The sequence below is a fragment of the Dendrobium catenatum genome, unplaced genomic scaffold (assembly GCF_001605985.2).
Source record: "Dendrobium catenatum unplaced genomic scaffold, ASM160598v2 fragScaff_scaffold_1056, whole genome shotgun sequence".
NCBI lineage: Eukaryota > Viridiplantae > Streptophyta > Magnoliopsida > Asparagales > Orchidaceae > Dendrobium > Dendrobium catenatum.
This window is the reverse complement of record NW_021319518.1, coordinates 5,528,837-5,550,219: the sequence shown is the minus strand read 5'-3', so window position 1 is coordinate 5,550,219 and position 21,383 is coordinate 5,528,837. Positions and strand designations below refer to the sequence as shown.

The 21,383-nt window shown below is 33.6% G+C and overlaps 1 long non-coding RNA gene across 1 annotated transcript; it reads left to right on the top strand.

Moving 5' to 3' along the window:
- Positions 1-3,251: 3,251 nt before the first annotated feature.
- Positions 3,252-8,320, top strand: LOC114580481. The gene is made up of 2 exons (XR_003701906.1): positions 3,252-3,547; positions 8,094-8,320. It is a non-coding gene; the product is annotated as an uncharacterized LOC114580481 (long non-coding RNA).
- Positions 8,321-21,383: the final 13,063 nt, after the last annotated feature.

The window sequence follows — 21,383 nt, the reverse complement described above, 5'->3', positions numbered from 1 at the left end:
ATTTTTATATTAGAAAGTTGCTTCATAAATTTTTGTATTAGAAAGTTGCTTTCTTAAATAATAGTCAAATAAAACTTGTAGTTGCCTTCTAAGCAACAAACCAGTAAGAAAGCCATGCCAAACAAAACCTAAATCTCAGATCTAAAAATAGGATTTAGCAAAGCAGCAAATTTCAACTATCTCCAAATGGAGTTTTTTGCCATATCTTACTCAAATATTGGCCGTAATTAAGAGAACTTTATTGGATTTGTTACACAGCTGAAACTCTTGAACACTTGCACTGCAATGCTGCTCGCAATTTAGAAGTACATGCATGATATTAAAGATCATCATAATAATAAAAATAAGCAGCAGAGGCAGAGTACAATGACACACAATCCGAAACACGACCCGAATCCGAGCCGAAAAATTCAGGTTAGGGTCAACCCGGACCCGAAACGGGTCGGGTCCGGGTTCAACAAATCAACCCGTTTTAAAAATTGGGTCAGGTTCGGGTTGACCCAGCAACCCGAAAATGACCCGAAATTGAAACAAAAACTCTTATTTGACTCGGAAACCCGAGATTGACCCATTTTGACCCGATTTTGACACTAAAACTAGCAATTTTAGGTGAACTTCGGGTCATTCGTGTCGGGTCGGGTTGACCCGGACCCAAATCGGGTCGGGTTCGGAAACCTGTCCCATTTTTAAAAACGGGTCGTGTTCGGGTTGACCCAAACAGTGTCGGGTCAGTTCCGGGTTCGACCTGAACCCGACCCGTTGACCCGAATTGACACCCCTAAATGAGTGGCAATGAAAATAGTTAACTTTGGGACTAATCATTAATCTACTATTGGGCCAACATGAAGATCCTTTTAAATTTGGGCCTAGTCTTAATACCGTTGTTGAAGGTTGATTCGGCTAGATGTTTTTGGGGCCGTGCCCTAGTGTAGCTCGCTATACAGAAGCAATTGAAGGTCCACAAGGAAGAAAAATACAGCTTCTTACTAGATTTGCTTGAAGGAAAACAGTGTTGAACTCAAGTGGAGCTAATCTTGGATATCATTTGAATTGGTTTGGTTTTGCTCATAGATTTACTTGATTCAATTTGAGTAAAATGAAAACAAATTTTTTTGATCATATAATTTTAGCTTAGAAGTTTTATCATACAGACCCTATGTCATGATTGAAGCTAGTTGTCAAAAATCATTATGAATCATTTATTTTTTACTACCTATAAAACTCTAAGAGAACTCTTATAGGAGTTTATTGAATTTAAGTGCATGAGAAAAAGCTTTTGAGAGCCTAAGAGGAGTTTATTTTTTGAAGAAAGTAGAAAATGATTTCAATTGGAAACTTACCTAATCCTCTATGTTGTCAATTAGGCAGACAGTCTCTTAATCTATTATGATCTTACTTTATTGATATGATTAATTCTCTAAGTTTATTTAGGTTGAAATGCATTGTTAGTGCTTTCTATACATACTTGATTTTGTACTATATTTTTCTCTCAACATATGTTTTTGCTTGATTCATATACACTTAATGGATACTTATATAAGAAATTATCATACTTACTACATAGTGAAAGTGGGAGGCATGAAGTAGACCTTAAAGGCCAAACATAAATGATATGTGATCGCTAATATTAGTGATTATGAAATTATAGGTAGGCCATTAAGATGGTCTTCTTGGCATTAATTAAGGACTTTTTAGTATTGTGTGCTTATTATGAACCCATAATTTTATGTGATCTTAGCGGGTACTAACAAGAAGTAATTTATTAAAACTTATGTGGCGTCTTAGTATTTGAACACTTCTAAGCTATTAGGAATGTATGGTTTCCTCATTGCCAAAAATGTAGCTCAATACTAAGTAGTTTTGCCCCTTATTAAATAAAGGGCTAAATGAATTCATTACATTTCATTCTAAGTAACTAGTTAAGCAAATTTATATATGTCTTTAGACATGTTGGCTAATTTTATTATTTTAGAGTCCCTTTTTATATCATGAAAATTATATTTATATCAGTTCGTGAATCTAAAAATGAACTAAATATATATTAAATGATAGTATAGTTCTAATCTAAAGAACATTGTTGGTAATTCTTTATATGTCTATTGAAAAAGCTTCAATGATTTATTTCTTCTCTTGTTTAATAAGTATCAAATACTTTGATTCAAATTTTATATTTATTGAATTATTTGTTCATTTAGACTAGTTATATTATTTGTTAATATTAAAAATTTAGTGCATATTCAAATTTTATGCTTATTTATTAGCTTGTGTAAGTACTTGTTTGATTAATCTAAGTAAGAAATTTATGAAATATGTATATTAGAGAAACTTTAAAGAAGTCAATATGAGCACACATATGCCAAAGCTGAGCTTTAGCTTAAACTGAACGTGAGTAACTTTTAGATTTCGTTTGAGAAAAATTTTTGTTACTTCCTAAAACAACTTCATAGTACAACAATTTCTTGAATTAGAAAATTTTATACTAGAAAATCGTTTTAGAAAGTAGTACAAAATATGTCCCAAAGGACGCCTCAATCTGACAAAATCAAGTCCAATCCATGATTATTAGTTTGGCTCCGCTCAACTTGACTAGAATACAACCCTAGCTGCCATACTCATTCATTCGGTGGCATTGACTCACTGATAACCTTCATTACCTCCAAACCCTCGATTGCTGCTAACATGACATTAATAACTTGCACAACATTCAATAAAAATATAAGGAGCCTATTTTTGAGATACCAATCATAATTTATTTCATTTAAATAAAATATATATTAGCAAATATAAACATAAATACGAGTTGATTTTTTTATTAAATTTCACATAAGTCAATTTGTATAGTGGTCACGATGGTAGGGCCGAGTTAACGACTATAGGCTAGGTGGGGAAGCAATAGTGGTGGTGGTGAAGACGGCGACGACACCAGCACAGTGGCAACAATGACAGATAATGGCGACTAACATGATGGCCCTTATCGGGGTGGTGGTTGCAGTAGGCGATTGTGACAGAGATTTCTAGCCGGTGAGGGCAATGAACAATAATGGGCATGATGATGGTTAGTGGTGTTGGCAGTGCTCAACAATAATGATAGTTGTTAGCTACTTGCTAGAATGAATCGCTACAAGAAATGGGATCTTTTCGCAGCAATTTAAAAATTGCTGCTATAGATCCTTTCCTGCAGTGGTTAAAACTGGTGATAATAGAAGCAGGATGAACAACTTCCAACGGTCACAATTTTAAACAGATACTAGTTTTAATTGTCGCAGTAGACTTTAATAAACCGCAGCTCAGAGCCCTAATTTCTTATAGCAATCCATCCGGCTCGCGTGTGCGATCCTTCGAGGTCTTTCATCGTCTTCTCTCTCGCCCTCTTTTCTCTCTTCTCAGTCCGATCAACCCCGAGGTTCATCTGCCCGTCGGTGACTACAGCTCCCATCGCCATCGCCATCGCCATCGCCAGCGAGTCCCGCTGCTACCGAGTCGCACCGCCAGAGTCCTTCCGTCAGAGTCCTACCGTTCAGTTTCTCCTGCAATCCGCGAGATTTTGGTAAACCTCTTTGGTCCAACTTTCTTTACTGACCTGACTTCCAGCTGCCCCAGATGACTGCGATTGTACTTATTAGCAAATTTGATTGTTTTACTGGTGTCGGTTGCCCATCTAGAATTAGTTTAGGTGTCGAAAATTTTGAAATCGGTTAGGTCATAAGTTCTTTATAAAGCCTAGACCTTTGATCATAGACAATCGGGGTTAAGTACATACAGATCAATATTTTTTTCCCACATGCTTGCAATATCCTTGTAGTTAGTAGGTTGCCATCAATGATAGGCATCCGGTGTATATCCAAGTTGGGATTGCTAGGTATCTAGCAAGTGATATCTTAATCCCTGCAAGAGAAATGAAGGCCTTTAGGGTCAAAACTATATGGAAATCATGAAGGCCTATATGGTGGGGTTTGATTTATTTTTTTTTGTTGCGTCCTGGAGTAGTCGCGACGCTAGAGAAATATATAGTGTAGCATCTTAGCATTGCACAAAGATCCAACATGCAATCAGATAAGAGAGATGGTGTAGTGTTTATAAGAGACACAAAAATTTTTACGTGGAAACCCCTGAAAAAGAAGGAAAAACTACAAGGTCTGACCCAGTTTGAATGGATCCACTAGTATTTGTAGTCGATTACAAATGAGGCCCTTCCTTGGGAGAAGACAATAGTTTGATGTCACAAATGTACATCATATAGAACGCATTACATGGTGGGATTTACAATAATCAAGATATACATGTTTGCTTGGTCGGCAAGACCATGGTTAATAGGATAGAGGTCGGAAAGACCGTAGTAGGCAGGAGACCGGGGTCAAAAAGACCATTGTTCGGCGGTGTAGGTCGGAAGGACCAGAGTATGCAGGAGACCTAGATCAGAAAGACTATTTTCTGGCGATGTAGGTCGGAAGGACTGTAGTAGCCGACGGAGGCCAGAAGGACCATAGTCAGCAAGAGACATGGGTCCAAAAGACCATAGTTGGCCGGAGATCGGGGTCAGAAAAACCGTTGTGGTAGGGTTGTATTTTGGTAGAACTCTAGGCATCAGATGTTGGCCCAACAGAAGTCCGTGCCTCAGGTGGTGGTATGGCAAAAGTCTGGGCATCAAGTGGTGGTCCGACAAAAGTCCGGGCCTCAAGTGATGGTCCGGTGGAGGTGAGGGCCTCAAGTAGTGGTCCGACAGAAGTCCGAGCGTCAGGTGGTGGTCCAGAAGAAGTTCGAGCCTCAAGTGATGGTCTGGTGGAGGTGAGGGCCTCAAGTGGTGGTCCGGCAGAGCAACGATGTCAGGCGATGGTACGGCGGAAGTCCGGACCTCAGGTGATGGTTCAGCAGAAGTCCGGGCCTCAAGTGGTGCTCCAGCGGAGGTGAGGGCCTCAAGTGGTGGTCCGGCAGAGCAATGACGTCAGGCAGTGGTCCGGCAGAAGTCCGGACCTCAAGTGATGGTCTGGCAGAATTTCGGGCCTCAAGTGATGGTCCGGCGGAGCAACGATGTCAGGCAGTCGTCCGACGAAGCAATGACGTTAGTCGGTGGTACGGCGGAAGACCGGGCCTCAGGTGATGGTCCGGCAGAAGTCCGGGCGTCAGGTGGTGGTCCGGCAGAAGTCCGGGCCTCATGTGGTGGTCCGACGGAGTAATGACGTCAGGCGGTGTTCTGGCGGAATTTTGACGGTGGTCGAGGAGGAGCGAAGAGGCAAAAGCGATCTCCGATCTCTCTCTTTCTCTCTTGCTTCAAGCCTCCTCCTTCAAGAGAAAGGAGGAGCCTATTTATAGATTTCTGGAGTGGCTTGGCCCGTAAATATGGGAGAGATTATGGTTATGCGGAGTGGTTGGATGGATGGCCGATATTGAATCCCTTGATAATGAACCGTTTGTCATACATTTGAAGGTCTTAATGATATCGGAATTCGGTGATCTTGGGCTCTTTGGATTCGTCTCGTCGAGTCGCTCGATTTGATTATAAGCACGTCATGTTTGAAAATTGTTTGGTAACTTAAATTGTGGTTCGAACCTTCCAACAGCGCTTCGGATCCCTGATTTGGACACATTTGGGCTCAGATTGAGTCGAATTTGGTGTCGTTAGGTTCGTATTTTCGAGACGTTCAGTTCGACTATAAGTTTGCTGAAATTGGAGTTCGGATGGTAAATTTCGGAAGTGTCCAACTTGATTTTGCCTCGAGATGCGTGCCCGATCAAGATAATTTATTGATGACGTATCAATTTTCATTATTGATATTGTTGTTTTTGGATTGATTGCGGGCATTTGAGCTTGATCACCTGACGAGAAGTACAGAGCGCTTAGCTTTCCAGATGCAATAATATTGGTGCTAAATACATCTATCTCAAAGCTAGAAGTTTTTTTGCTATCTGTATCTGGGAGACTGGGATGACCTACTATTTTTATCCTTTAAAGTTCTGTTCAAATTTTCCGACTGTTTTTCTTTGGTTGATTGATTTTACCAAAACACGTCCTTGTTTTTTTTCTCTTTTTTGCTCACTATGATAATCCATATCGTTTTTTCTTGTTTTTATGATTATTTTAGTATTGTTTGCATTTGTTTGTCTTCGTTTAGCTGCAGCTTATGTAGATAACATTATCGTGCTAATAAAAAATATAGCATACTTGTTTTAGAAATCATTAGTTAGTTGTATATACTCTTTGATATGCTTATAATAATAATTATTTTTTTCTAATTGGTTGATAATTCAAACTTATGCTTATAACTATTAGTGACAATACAAACATGGCCATTAGAGTTGCAAATGAACTAAGCATTCGACAAATTACTCATGGCTCAGCTTGATTACAACTCGTTTATGATCGTTTGTTTAAGTAATCAAACAAATTTGAACAATTTTTAAAATACTAGACTATTAAATAAACAATCTTGAACAATTATGTATTCAGCTTGTTTATGTTCATGAATGATGTCAATCAAGATTTCTTTTGGGATAACCTTCTTACTGTTTTCTGAAGTGGCTTTCTAGCACAAAATTTTTTTAGTTTAACAAGTTTTTGTACTAAAATATTGCTTTAGAAAGCAGTAAAAAATCCATCCCAAATGAAGCCTAAATCTAGTAAAAAAGCTCCATAAGAAGCTCGTTAATAATTGTGTGGCTGTTAATTTAATCAATGTTGACTTGTTTAAAGGTTACAATCATGTGGCTGCTGGTTTTGGTATCTCTCTTCAGCACTGTTCTAAGTCTATTAAGGAGATGACTGTTATATGGTTTAAACCTATTCAGTGTTGGTTTAAGTTAAATGCTGATGAGTCTTTTGATGACTCTGCTGCTGGCTGTGGTGGTCTAATTAGGGATCATGAGGGAAATGTGATTGTCCCTTGTTGGATTCTTTAGCTATTATGGCTGAGCTTTAAGCTCTTAATTATGGTATTCATCCCTGTCTTTCCTTAGGCATTAATAATGTTTCGATTGAGGTTGATATTATGCATCTGATTCATTTTCTTAAGAATAGTATGGAACACAATGCTAAGAATTTTTATTTGATTAGTGAAATGAAGCAGTGCCTTGCCCTGATTAATTTTCTTATTTCTTATATATTTGGTTAAGGCAATATGTGTGCTGATTGGCTTGCTACATTTGGGTGCAAGCTGCTGGGCATATCTGAGTTTGCTAGGCCTAACCTGCCTCATATGTTGAAAGGGTTAACTCATCTTGATCGTTCTAGTTTGCCTTGTTTAAGGACCAGCTGATTTCTTTGTTTCTTTTGTTTCTGGTGGCTTTATTTAGGGGTTTTGATTTTGGGGATTGTTTTGCTGCTCGATTGGGGATTTTTGCCTTGTTGGTTTGTTCATGTATTAATAGTCTGGTCTGTGGTTTTGATCTTCATTTTTATGGGGTGTTTCTTGGTTGATCTGTGGATGATTGGCTGGTTTTTCATTTGGTAGTAGAGGATATTAGTGCTATGTTCTGCTATATTTTGTATGTCCTTTATTGCCATTGTTGATAGTTCTATGTTTAGCTACAATTCCTTCTCTATCAGTTTTATTTGGGTTTTTAATATTTTGGAGAAATGCTCGTTTGGCCGATTCGATAAAGCACATAAAATGTTATGTTTGTATATCTATATTTTTGTATTCCTCTATGGCTCTATTTTCTGCAGATGGTTTATCTAGCATGGCTCCAACTAGGGGTGTCAATTTTTGACACGACCTGAAACAAGACCCGAACCCGAACCCGAAACGGGTCGGGTTCGGGTTCAGCAAATCAACCCATTTTAAAAATCAGAAATTGACCCCAAAGTAACACGAAACCTCAGTTTTTACCCGAAAACCCGAGATTGGCCTGATTTTGACCCGAAAATTAGCAATTTTGGGTCAACCCTGGGCTTTCGTGTCGGGTTGGGTTGACCCGGACCCGAATCGGGTCGGGCTCGGGTCCAGAAACCTCCCACCATTTTTAAAAACGGGTCGGGTTCGGGTTGACCCGAATAGTGCCGGGTCAATTCCGGGTTCGACCCGAACCCGACCCGTTGACCCGATTTGATATCTGTCCTTTAATTTGTTTTTTTTTTATTGCTATAATCCTTTTTGCAGGTTTACCAATATGTGCAATGTGAGCTTTAAGCTTGGAACTAGGTGGAACTTGTTTGGGTGCTGGCTCCTCACCCCCGGTGATATATTGTTAGTAGTAGGGTTCATCGGCTCATTAGGATTGTTTGGCTTTTTCATTGTAACTTGTTGAGTATTAGGGAGCATTTGAACCTTTTTAAGGAATTTTTTTTTCGGATATTAACTCGTAGGCCCCTCTATGAATTTTAACTTAAAAAAAAAGAAGAAGCTTGATTAATATTTATTTTAGAGCTTGTAAATAAGCTTGTTAATAATCGATTAAGTCTTGTTATAAATTTTAATTTGATATATTTTCTTAAGAGTTATTTGTTCATTTTTATGGCTTATGAAGGGGCGTTTTTGATATAAAAAACACTCATTATATATGTTCAGTAGGCTAGATGTAATTTTGTTAGTAGGGTTGATGAGGTTTGTTTGTTAAGCTAATGAATATCTAGAAAGTAAAGGTCTTAAATAGCTCGATAAAATTCATTTTTTAAAGCTTGATAAGCACAAAATGAATTAAACACAAACTAAAAAAACACATCTATTTTTAATTAAAGGAATCAAACTTGTTTTCTCGAATCGATCTCAAACCAAACTTGAACAAGCTAATAATAAATGAGCTCAAACATAAACAAGCACCTATTTGACTTGGCTTGATTTGTTTACAACCCTATCCCATATGTTTATGAATGTGTTGTATTGCATTAAAAATTAAATGAATCTAACATGCGTGCATAATGATACCAATATATGATAAGAAATCAATAAGTAGATAAATGTAAAAACTCAAAATTTTAAAATAATTTTTTAAAAAAAATGAAAATTTTGAATTCAGTGTCATGTCTTTCCAAAGTAAAAGAAAGTGGGAGGAGATAGAGAAGGTTATTCAGGGTTTTTTTGTCCATCAATTATATTCAAAGAATTTGTCTATTCATTATAAGTAACTCAAATCTCATTTTGAATTTCAACAATTTATTTCTCATAAATTGATAAAAAATATAAATTTTTTCATGATTTATCGAGTTTGTATTGTATAATTTTTGTATATAATAATATAAATATTGTAGACATTTTGACAGTAACATCACCATGTTTTTCTTTTTTTTTTAGTTGAAACTCGAACAGGGGCCTAAGTGTTAATTAAGCAAAAAATTATAAGGTCCTTAAAGAGAACCTTCAGCTCACTACTGCTCAGAAGAGCTACAAAATAAATCAAAATAAAACGTGATTCTCAGTTCTACAAAATGCAAATAAACATAAAAACATTCTAAGCCTGAAAGAGTCAGGATCCAAAAAAGAAAGAAATATGATAAACTTCCAACTCCTTCCAACAAAAGGACTACTACACTCTAGAACCTCAGGCAAAACGACCTGCAAAAGCAACATACTACAAAACAAACTAGGAAAGTGCAAGGAACAAGCAATTAAATTTAAACAAACAAGGATACAGTTGTTGATGTATCCAAGCCAGTTGGTATCCTCAATCTGATCAGAAGAACCAAAGAAGCTGCTGCAATAATCAAATTTTTTAGTATTCCAAAAGCAAAAATTGATTCTCGGGTCAGCAGTCAGCACTAGTCCAGATATTAGGGGAAAGAAAAATAAAAGCCTTAAGATTGAAATCATTAGTAGGAGGATAGCTTTTATGGCTAGTACCAGCACCAGTAATATCAAAACAGAGATACACATCAACATTAATAACAGGAACCACCACCAGATAACAGCAAGAACTTAAACCATCATTCGAAAAGACATTAGTGCTAGCTAACACCTGATTCTTAACACCCAAAATGCCATAAAAAAGGAAAGTAAAGTCCCTGCAATCCCAATTCCAATCCCATTTAATACGCCTCATCCAAGAAGAGAGGCAGCAGCAGCAACCCAGAACAAGAACAACTAAAAATCCCCAAAACTCCTAGGAATACATTGCCAAATTAACAGCAACTAGGTGATAAAAACTCACATAACCCAAAATATTCAGCAAAACAGTATTCCTATCATATGAATCGGAGTCCATGGGTAAACACAAGTATTAAAACCAATATTCAGCAAATCAGAATTCCAATCATCAGCAAATCAGAATTCCAATCATCAGCAAATCAGTAACATCACCATGTTGAATTAAAGTTATGATTAAAATTGTAAAACATAGCTGAAAGTTAATTTTTAAGCTATCATCGATCAAAGCTAGCTAGCTATAGATTTATTTATCTTATACATTTTCATAATTTGGAGGAAAAGAAAAACCAACACGATTATTTGGAGGATTTTTTTCTACTGAACATTAATTCGTTATAATGGGGGGAGTCAGACTACTGAAAGGGCCACATGCCTACCTGTACGTAGCATCTCTTGCTTTTGCTTCTATTAGGGTTAGATCAGAAGCCTAAATCTGAGCTCGACAGGTATGGAAGCTATCAATGCATGAAGCAGAGTACAAATACTTCAGACTTCTCAGTAAAAGGCTGGAAGCTGTACTATATATACGGAGGAAGAGGGAGAGAGAGATGAAGACTTCAGACGTTTTGGAAGAAGAAGAAGATAGGATTATTCTCATGAATTTTTATAGTTAATTTTCATAACAGTTCAAGAATAATTTTCATAACAGTTTGAACATTTCTTCTCATATAAAAAAATAAAAAATAATAAGAATGAAGAATAAATAGAAAAAATTTTGAGTTAGAATATTCTGGTATTAAAATATAATACGTAAAAATTATTATATTTATATATAAAAAGGATATTTGTTAATTCAAAACTCATTCTAATTGAATTTTCAAAAAAAAATTTCTATGAAATTCTTTTAAAATTTAAGTTATATATAAATATAATGATAAAAATTAGGTAAGAACGTCTGATCAAAATTTGATCAAATGAATTTTAAGATTTGCTTAATGGAGTGTGTATTAATATAAAGGTAATTGATTATTAATGTATTAAGTTTATATCAAAAATAAATTTAAAGATTAATCATGATTCAATTTATTTCATAATCATAGTAAGATTTTACTTAAATTTTTTAATTGTAATTATCTTATTAAATTGAAGTTTATTAGTGTGAAAATTTTAATGCATAAAATTAAAGATAAAAAAATTATTTTTTTCTTAAACTATGTATATAAATAATTTTTAAAAAATTAAAATGCTTAATGATCAAAAGATTATGTATAAATATGAGGCCATTTAACCACTGACAAAAAATCGAAGAAATACAATCGAGATAGAAATAAGATGAGTGATAAATTACCTAATTCTCAAAGCAAACATGCCAAGCTGCCACTCAGATTTTTCTTGGGCTCTCACTTTCTAGTTGTCTTATGTCTGTTCGCTTAGAACATGTTTTTGGTCTGGCTGGACCTCGGGTTTTGTTATCCCCTCACTGCTAGGGTTTTTTTCGGCTATTCACGAGGCCTAGTGATAATCATTATGAGGTTTGATGGCGGCATGCCCATGTTGCCCGACCTGCTGTTAGCCGGATTGTTCATTTTAATTGGCAGCACTTTTGCTAGTTGGTATGCTTTGTCAAGCTATATTTTAACTCGATTGCTGCAGCCGTGGCTAAAATTTTTGGCAGGTTTTTTTTGGGTCGTGGACGTTGATGACGCCTGCACAGGTCTTTGGGCAACCAAAGGAGGAATGGATTTTTCCTATAATCGTATACGCTCGTTCTGAGTCACAGCTAGACAGGATTTCTGTATGTTTTTGGATCTTCTCTTCTTTGTTGTAACTATGCTTTTTACTCTTTCATCATAGCCTTTTTTTGTTGGCTAAGTTCTTTTTTGATTCAATTTTGTAATCCTTCTTCTTTTAATAGAATGGGCTAAGCCTTTAATTTTTCCCAAAAAAAAAAAAATCCTATATCTTTTACTTAATGAAACAAAGTTTTAATGACATTAAAAAAAAGAAATTACAGTTTATATAATTTTTTATCTTTTTCCTTATTATTATTATTATTATCATTATTTTTTTTTGTATTAATAATAACTCACCTTCCTCGTATGGTTTAACCTCCATGACCTAATTAAGGTTAATTCCATATTATATTGAGTTTTGACTTCCATAATGTTCCATTGTGGAAGTTCTGTTTTCATTATTTTCTATAGTTTTTTCGTAGTTGAAGTAAGAGCCATATGCTCAAATTACTTTACATAAACAACTGCTACAACGTGGGGAGTAAACGAGTCGAGTTGAATTCGAGTTATCACTAGTTTGAAACTGTGTTAGATTAATTAATCGAGTTTGAACTTGAGCATTATTCTATGAGTTGGAGTCAGCTCGTTTATTATGAAACAGAGAGAATGATTATAATTCAACCAATTATTATAATGAAATGATTAAAAGAATGAGAAATGAGAAGAAAATAAAAAATAATAACTTAATATAAGAAAATAATATAAAATATTTTCAACAATTTTGTATCTAAAATTTTAAATGTTAATATATTTCAAGTCCATTTTATATTATTATTTTTTATAAACGAGTTGACCAGCGAGTTAACAATTTGAGTTAGCATTAGCTCAAACTTGACTAGTTAACTCATCGAACTCAACTCACTAGTCATTTCTCAAATGGAGTCTGAGATAGCTCACAGGCTAGCTTGACTCTCTTACACCAAGATATATATTTATATGATGGGATCTTCCTTCTTCACAAGTATGTGTGCCTTCACTGGTGGTCCTTGCGCCACATCCACTCTAGCTTTCTGGATGGCCTTGCAGCCACTTGGGCCTGGGGTATTTCTTTCTTCCAATATGCGGCATCTTTTTGAGGAGTAACTCCAAGCTATTTTTTTTATTTATTTTTAAAAAAAATTTTTTAGGGGAAATCCACGGTGGGGCCTACGCGTTGATATAATTCAAAATTACAAGTCCTTAAGGGAACAATCAGCTCACTAACGCTCGAAAGAGCTACAAAATTTAAAGAAAAATAAAAACCTAAGAGCCAATTATCCCTATCTATATCAATTACAAAAATGCCTAGATACAATCTAAGGCGACGCTGAAAAAGCGTCCAAAAAGGAAAGACCAAATGATACTCGTTCAGCCCAGTCTTTCTACAAAGACCCAGCTTGAAAGCTACAAAAATTCTGCAAAACAACACATAGAAACCACAAAAATCTGCAGCAATAATAGAATTAAACTTCAAAAACTTACCAGAGCATCTTGGAGTTTTCAATATTGGCTTCAATGGTTTTATTATGCAGCTTAAATCATGCCTTTGCACTGTAAAATAAACGAAGAGCAGCTAACCAACAAGTTCTCTATTATTTCTGCTCTCCGATCAGAACTTGTATGGAGAAGAATAGAGCCTAAAAAGATTAGATCTGTAACTAATGCAATACTTCATTCAAAAAAAAATTTGAGTTTTACAAGTTCTATTTTGCTATTTCAGTCAAATAAAAAACTAATACAAAACCCAAAGTAACCTATGATTGCCTTTGCTGTTTTACAAGTTATGTTTCATTCATACAAAAAACCAATACAATACCTCAAAACTTCATTAAAAAGACCATTAAGGGGATGCACTTATAAACCATCAAAATATGAATATTGATATTCTTCAACTTCATTGTAATCTACATTCCTTCTGCCTGGCAACTTATCTCGTCTCGTGATGCCATATTGTGTGGAATATGTAGCCTCATTGTTCTTTTTTTTTTGAGTGGGCTTTTGCAAGTGCTCTGTTGATGCCCCCAAAGACCACACCTACCACATTTATGAAATTTCTTGTCCTTTTCCAAGAAATGTTTTAGTCTTGTTTTTTGAGGCCTACCCCTTGGTTTGGATTTACTTGACACTCCAATTTGGACAACATCATCGACTACTCTCCATTGAGCCTTCCTAGGTAGCGCGACAATTGCTCCATAGTATGCAACTTTATACTTATAGATTATGTACCATATTAAACACTTGATTGAAACTGTATACCAATATATCTTAGTTATTTTATACAGTTTAGTTTTACCTGGACACATAATAGTGTTCATCAATGTACGAATGCCATAGTGGGTGTTCTTTCATGCAATGAATGCTACGACATGGATACATGGAAGTCCAGTCACCTGCCACACTCTACAAGTGCATTCTCATTATTCAACATCAATAATATGTCTTGAATATAGTCCTTCCACAAATGGCAGATTCACACTCCATGTTCTGCTTATGGATAAATTTCTCTTATAGCCATGCCTAAACCCTTTTCCATATCTAATATAAAAGCAAGTGGTTCTAAGTTCGTACTAATAATAACAGTCAAGTTATTAAGAAACCATGATCATGTTTGTTTTGACTCGGTCTCAACCACCGCATAAGCTACATTGAATAAACCATTATTGTCGTCAAGTGCATTTGCTGATAAAAGCACACCCAAATACTTTGATTTAAGATGAGAGGCATTCATACTGATAAGCAGACTACAACCACTGAGAAATTCTTCAGCACACACCTTAAAACTAACATGAAATCTTTGAAAGTAATGATCAAAACTATCATATGTGTACATAATATGTGACCTCAGCTTTCTTTTAAGTAATCCAGCTTTCAATGTTTAGACCCATTTGTAGCTATCATCAACCGAACCGAAAATAATATCACGGGCTTGTTCTCTTGCTCTCCAAAGCTTCAGGTAAGGTACTGATAAATCATACTCTTTTTCTAGATTTCTCTTTATTTTGTCGGTGGATTGTCTGGGTGCCTCTTCACTAGATCTTGAATTTCATTAGCAACCTATGCAAATGTGGTGAGTCTATTCCCTGCATGATTTACACCAGGACATGTGTGTTCTCCATTAATTCGCCTTAGTTGGAAAGATTGAGTATCTTCACAAAGGGATGCATGAATTCTCCACTGACATCCTTGGTAAGAACATGTTGCAATAACACATTTCTTATCACTTGCTTTGATTCTAACATCAAAGTTATTTTTAATGGCTAATGATTGTAGAGCATGTTTGAAAGTTATTGCATCATTATAGAGTGTGCCAACTTCTAAATCTTTAGGTTTAGAGTTTCAATGGAACATTCAACGATGTGGTATGAACTCACAACCTCCATAGGATTTGAAATTGGTTCATCTACATCTACTTCTTGTAATGCTATAACAATCTCAGCACTTAAATTCCCATTCGATTGTTTAACCAACTCATTCACATCATTGTCAGTAGTAAAAACTTTATATTCTTTGGGTGATGTTCTATATATGTGGTAATACATAAGACACTGATGTCCTTTGATCCATTGACATATTCTAACTATTTTTGTTCTAAGCTTGCAAATATTGATATAGACTATCTGAATTTTAACAATTCTTTATTTTCCGCCATTGTACCTAGTTTCTCCTACAGTGTTCCGAGGTTACCACCCAAAAACCTCCATATTTAAATGATACAAATAATTCCTCTTTTTGTTCTCCAGTGTTATCATTAGAGACCTGCATTAACAAAGACACAAAACTCATTTCAAAATGTGATTTCTAATTGCAAAAGTACGAATAAATGTGTAATCAGTACTTACGAAAGAGGTTGTGTTAGAACACATTACTACAAAAATTTGAGAACAACCGATCTACTGCAAACCTACCATTTGAAATCAATTTGTAATTTCTTAGTACTTGAAGTTATCATAATGAGCAATTTCTTGAGTTCTATTTGCTGCAGTGAAAACGTTACGCATTAACTCATACCTTCATCCGATAGCTGGGATTGCAAGCAGATGCGATAGCACTCCGACGTCGCGAACAGAGCAACCACATTCCGACCTCGGTAGCAGTCGGGATCTGCTTGAGCGCGCGTAACCAAACAGAGCAAGCGCTCTGAGCGCGCAAAAGGGAGCACCGAATACACCAAACGCAACAAAGGGAGATTTCGGGGATAACGTCGTGAGCAGGGGTTTGAACGAAGTGATATATTTGATGATAGATTTGTGTTAAGGTGGTAAAAATGAAATATTAATATTTAGGATGTTAAATATGTAAAATATATGTTATAAAGTGGTATGGATGTAAAAACCCCTAATTTTTTAGCCCCAAGAGTTTTTGAATTTAATATTTTTGTAATTAAAAACAGTTTTAAAAATAAAAAAAGAAGCTGTCCCAACCAAGTGTTAATAAAAATTCGTTTTTAATAAGATGATTCTTTTTATTTTCGCCGTCGATCACAAATTAGGATTAATTCGATACTTAATTTAGATCCGTGACTTTCTCCATTTCTTCAAACCTGTTTCTGTTGCATTGCTCTCTCTCTCTTTCCTCATATTGACTAATCATTTCAGTCTCAGACAAAACTGAGATACGACCACGTAGAACAGGACAAACAAAGCGATTTTTAATTGTTTCGGAAAATGATAGCTTGGAGGCATACAATCGGTTGTTAATAAGGTAACAATATCGGCAGTCGTGCTACTATCGTTTCCGTTTTTTTTTTTTATTTAATAAAGAGTGAAATTATAAATTTAGGGTGATACCTCAAATTTTTTATAAAGTTATTTATTAAGTTATTATGAATTTATTTTTTTATTTTTTATTTTTATTTACAAAGCTATCTTGATGTTTTAGTTGGGAGCTTAGATTATCAAGAAATAGGTTTTGAGTTTAAGTCTCATGTATGCCATGTTTGCATGAATCTGTCTTAATTGACCTAATTGTCCCAAAAAAAATATAGAAGTTATCATCAAAAGTATTTTTCTGACAAAAGTTTATTGAAAGTAATGAAAAAGAAATCGTAAAAAAATTACGATTGTGGTCTGAAAAGAAAAGAGTAAGAAAATTGTCTCCAACAAAGTCTTAGGCTTTGTTTGAGACAACTTTTTTATTCTTTTCTAAAGCAACTTTTAATACCAAATTTTTTAATTAGAATTTTTTGTACTAAAAAATTATTTTAGAAAGCAACAAGAAAGCAGTCTCATTATTCGTTTGAGAACAGCTTTTATACTACTTTGTAAACCTCCTTTTTGGTACAAAAAATTTCTTGAAAGTAGAAAAAAAAAAACAGTGATCTAAGGCTATCTCAAACAAATCATATCTTTTTTATTGTTTTATGAAATAAGCTTCTAATAAAATAATTTCAAATTTAAAAAAAATTATAGTGAAAAATTGCATCATAAAATAGTAAGAAAATTGTCCTAAACAAAACCTTGATCTAAGTAAACTTTCTCAATGTTTTTCAAAAAATTGTGTGGCAGAAAACTAATTTCTACAAACATATTAAGAATTTGTTTCTCTACAACAATTTCACAAAACAAACTTTCTAAGGAAAAATCCTTCTTCACTGTTCACTAAACCAAAACAAAAAAAGAACCTACAAATAAAATTTATCCATCATTTCGGTAGCACATTTCTTGATATAAAGCATCTGTTCAATCAAAGCCATTCAAATTTAAATTGAAGGGCCGAGATTTATTAACTTTACAGTGTAATTAACAGCCCTCACAGTGGAAAATTTCTCTAAAATTGAGAAGAGTCCAAGAAAAAAAGTGCAAGCTTTACATAGTGAAGCCTGGCTGGCTCTATAGTAGGCATGGAGGAACTGAATGCCGCAGGCTTTGGAATTCTGCTGTATGAAAAGTTTCAGCACGAGTTTGGAAAGAAAATGGATAGCATGCGCTGCGCTCATCCGGGTTGTTTCTTGATTTTGGTTTTGGCTTTGCATGGGATCTTGTGAATCCTTTACCGGATTCATGACCATATGCATCCCACCTTGATCTCCTGGTTTAGAGTTTAGACTATCAACTAAAAGATTTTGATTTCGAAACATGTATATATGATGTGTGTGTTTAATTTGCCCAAAAGTCCTAAAAAAATGCCATTTTCTTTAGTATTTTTAGATAATTTTTGTCTAATTTTAATTGTATTCTTAGTTTATAAGACATGTACTATTTTTCAATAGAACTAAATAGATAATTAGGCAATAGAACTAAAATTAAAGAGAAATAAAAAAAAAATTAGATTTTCAGAATTATAATATAACTACTATATATTTTAAGGTTTCGTTTGACATATCTTTTTTATTGCTTTTTAAAGTATTTTTTTAAGTAAAAAAAAGTAAAAAAATAAAATAAATTTTTTTACAAAAAAATACTTTAAGAAGCATTAAAAAAGCCATCCAAATGAAGACTAAATTTAATTGTATTATATGATATCTTAGAGATTTATTGTTATTGCGTATGACGTGTGAAATCAAGGATGTGTTAGCCTCATTCTGATATGAATTATATAAAAAAAAAATTATATTATGTTTTTTAATTTATTATTTTTATAAAAATTCCTTGTATATATATATATTATAAGAAATGAAATTATTTTTTAAAAAATATAATAAAGAGAAACTAATGAAACTCCAATATTTTGAAATAGATTTTTCCCAATTTTGCAAGTAAAAAGGAGATATTTTCATTTAAGAAAATAACTTAAATGTATCTAATATCAAATCTAATTTACCTCTATATAAATTGGAGTATTGTCATAAAAAGGGAGAAAAAATTCATTAAAATTCTAAATCAACAATACAACACCCTTTTAAAAGGAGCATATTTAAAATTTTTGAGATTTAAAAAAATAAAAACGTCACATGTTAGACTTTTCTTATAAAAATTTGACAATCATGCCCACATTTATTGATATATCAAAATGTTAAATATGAAATTACAAAATCTGTCATTCAGTAATTACAACCACGAGCTTCCATAAGATTGAGAAAAAAAAAAACATTATATAACATTACTTAAAATAACACATAAAGCATCCACAAAATGAACTATAATAGTTAAAGATGTCGTCCAACGTGACAAATATAAGGTTTGTGTGTCTATGTTTTTTTTTTTGGCTTATTCTTAAGCATCGTAGAATGTTACTATGTTGCTTTGTATTGTTTTTTAGGTGGGAAACTCGAACTCTTAGGTTTCTTTTTTATCTTTTTGATTGTAGCTCTTCGAACGGTAGAGAGATTGAGTTTCCCTTAAGGATCATATACTTTTTCCCAAATATTAACGCGTAGGCCCCTTTGGTGGGTTTCCCTAAAAATAATAATAATAATAATAATAAACTAAGGCTTGTGCGTCTATTCAAAGAAATAATAGTTATTTGTAGAAGTTGTGTCCATATATCCATCTATATTCAAAAGGCAAAATTCATATTATCATTTAAGAATTTCAAATTCTTAAATATTTAGAAGAGAAATTTTAATTTCCTCCATTCTTTATTTTTTAAAATAAAATGAAGAAACAAGAAAACCCAGGCACAAAGTTTCGATAAAGACAGAGAATAGATCACTCATATATTCTTTTAAAAGAGTGACAAAAAAATTAATTAGGGGGATTTACATACATACCACTTTATTTAATGGTATTTACATATCTAACACTTGAAATTTTAATATTACATGCCTACCACACTCATAGATTAAATATGAGTGCATGAAATGAAACATTAAAATTTATAGGGTGGTATGAATGAAATATATAAGTGACATATTTGATATTAAAATTTGATATGAGTGGTAGGAATGTAATATTAAAATTTTGAGTGTTAGATATGTAAATAATATTAAATAAAGTGGCATGTATGTAAATCTCCCAAATAATTAATAGCATTTTCAAATTATTTTTTTCTTTTATTGATATATTTAATTCTTAATTAATTTCTAAAATGAGAAATACATTTTTAACACTTGGATTTAGATCTATGGGTTAGCAAAATTTTGTATGGTTTTCTTAAAGTTTGCCCATTTTGTTTATAATATTATTTTATAAATTTTTATTAAGAAATAAAATGATAAATTGATGAACAAAATACTAAATTAAATAATAATTCTTATGACATTTATGATATGGTTATTATGCAATTAAGATTTTCACCAAATTAAAAAATAAAGAATGAGTTGAGGCCTTGATTGAACTGTCACTCCACAAGATGATTGTTATGTTATATCTTAAATCAAAATTTCTTTCTTGTTATGTATTATGTATATGTTATGATAATAAGAGAGAACATTGCATTCAAGGGTGTTAATAAATGAATTGATTTGGACCCAACCCAAAAAATTAGGATTAGGGTCCAAATATTATACAGCATGTTGACCTGGAAACATGATAGTGACTCGATTTTGACATGACATGATCAATTTAATTGTATTTTTCCTTAAATTCTTTTGTATGTTTGTATGCTTTTCTTACTTTTGATCAACTATAAATGATATGGCTGACAATTTACCATTTTTTATTTTTAATTAAAATGCTTTATCAAGTCGATCTAGCTGGTTTGTGTCATCCGGGTAGTAAGTGGGTTGGGTTCGGTATCACTTTTTGACATTTTTATTAAAATTGTGGATTTCATTCGACTTAGTCCGGATTAGGCCAATTTTAGGTTGGATCCAAACCCAAGCATTTTGACACCAAATCTGCAAAATCCCATTCTCTTAAAATTTTAAATCATTTTTTGTTCTTTAAGTACAGAAAATTATTTCCTTATTTAATCTCTGAGATAAGAAAAGAGATCAAAACAGAATATTTAATCATTTAATAAATAATATAATTTTAATTTCAAGCACTATTCAAATTACTGTGCTTAATTAATATTTATTTAGTTTTTCGTTCTTGATATATAGAATATTTTGATTTTTGAATGAATTTTTCTAAAAAAATATTACTTGTTTATGCTATTCTAAAATAGAGGTTTAAAATATTTTTATAATTAACAAACTATCTAAATTACATAATAACTTAATTATTTATATTTTCTTAAATTAGGCTCAAAGTTTGATGATTGTAAAAGATCGAGTCGAGTGAATGAAATTGATGATGGACCAATGAAAGTAAATGAAGCTTAAATAGAATTAAATTAAGCAAGTTCAGCATAAAAAAAGGTGCAATTCTTAGTCTGCAAGCTATATTCGGCTTGATTAATTCAAGATCATATCAAGCCAACCCGCTATAGCCAAAGTTGATTTGCTTGAGATCATATTGACTGACTTCAAATTTGTTAGTTATGTGTGGAATCCAATTGTGCTGATCAATCGGATTGTGTTGTTGATTCAAGCCTCAATTCAAATGTTTAAATTCACAGGAGGGTTGTAGGGTGACCTCCCCTTGCTTTGTGTTCAAGGGCCTTGCTCCCACAAAAAAATTTTCCTGCAATTGTATAATGATGTGACAATGTATACTCAAGTGTTTTAATGATGTATGTTGTAGTGCTACAGTATTGTAGGTCAAATCAAAGACAAAGAGCAAAGCGTTGCGCTGCTCCAATTACCGGCACTACCAGTCGGGTCGGAGAAAGAGAG